Below are 1,612 nucleotides of genomic sequence, written 5' to 3' on the forward strand. Positions count from 1 at the left end.
AGACAAACAAAGCCTGATACTAGTTCCGCCACATGCCAGAAGGAAGGTTTATAGGACCCTGGACCCTTCCAGTGTCAGTGGTGAGCACGAAGCAGATCACAAGCCAGTAGGCTCTACTGTGCTTAAAAAATTTGGGCTGACTGCCAGAGCTGGAGTTTCTGAGAGGAGGCAGTAACAGGAGGGAGAGGGAAAGTGAGAAGGCAGTGACGGGAGTCTAGGGAATGAATGGAAAGATGTTAGAATGGAGTTTAGTAGGCAGCTGGAGTGAAGTTCAACTTCCAAATCCTTAGAAACTATTGAAAAAGGTAATTGTCCTGTCGGCCACAAGGCTGGTGATAGTACTTATAGTGACAGAGGTTTTGGTTCTGTTGTTGTGGAGTCTCGTCTTGATAAGCTGTGGGCTGGGTTCCAGTGGCTTTAACTTCTTTCCTTCTGGTCTGTCACTGACACAGCCATGAGGTGCTTGATCTCTCAATTATTGTGCTCACAGTCCAGTAATACCGTGCAGTTCTCGGCTACATGTGAGTTCACCAGAACATGATACAGCCTTCGTCCTATGGACCAGATGTTGCAGCAAGTCTGTAATCAAAAGCTGAAGGGTCTCGTGTATCCTGGAGTACTTTCTGATTCTCGTCAGTTAGCAGTTCTTGATTAGACTCCTTGTGTGTTCCCTCTTTAGGGTTTTCATGAAGCTGAACACATAATCTACATCCCTTTTAAGACTCTTAATTGTGCAGATGGGTTTGCACATACTAGTTTTGTCCCATGTGATTAGTGAAGAATTTCTCAAAAAACATTCCTCCCCAAAATCTTATGGTTACCTTCAGTATGGCAGCTGCAAGCAAGTTGATCCATCTTTTTAAATTATTCATTGTCTTAAAAGAAAAACACATATTCAAATGGAGGCATTTTTGTGTCTGTGCATACACGTTTGAAACAGCAGGCTTTTAAAATGGATTTGGTTACAGCTTTTCAGATGTTTCAGGTATGTTTAATTATTTCCTGTTTCTAAGAAACTATCTAAAGCATCAAAGTTCATAAGAGATGAGCATCTCTCCTTTGAAAAAATGATTGTGATTATATATTCATTGATGAAGGATACAGGAAAATAAGTCACCCTTGCTTTGGAAGCACTAGGTGCATGCTATATTTCAAAATCTTAATTGCTGCATGACTTTCAGAAATGGTCTCAAAAACTTAATCTACTTTGTTTAAAATATAGTTTTAATAAATTCAAGTACAGCTGTTAAGTCAGGAAGTAATGGAATTGGGCTCCTAAATTTTATGTAAAGTGCATACCCCACTATGCCTAGTAAGAAGAATCTTGTTATGCTGTCAAAATATGAGCAATTAACTGATCAGTCTCTAGGAAATAAAAACCAAACCCAAAAAAACCCGTCACCAAGTGAATGAAATATATTCTACATAAATATTTAAGACCAAAAAGTGGACTTAATTCCTGTAATTTGGAAGTGGTTTAACATCCCTTTCTTCTCTTTTTCTCCTTTTGTCAAATCATTGAGATAAGCAGAAATGGGTAAACCAAAGCATATGATCTCTAAATTAAGTTTCTGCTGCATAGTAGTATAATATCCTTTTTTATGTTTTTCAC

Source organism: Fulmarus glacialis, unplaced genomic scaffold (genome assembly GCF_000690835.1).
Source record: "Fulmarus glacialis isolate BGI_N327 unplaced genomic scaffold, ASM69083v1 scaffold42450, whole genome shotgun sequence".
Taxonomy (NCBI): Eukaryota; Metazoa; Chordata; class Aves; order Procellariiformes; family Procellariidae; genus Fulmarus; species Fulmarus glacialis.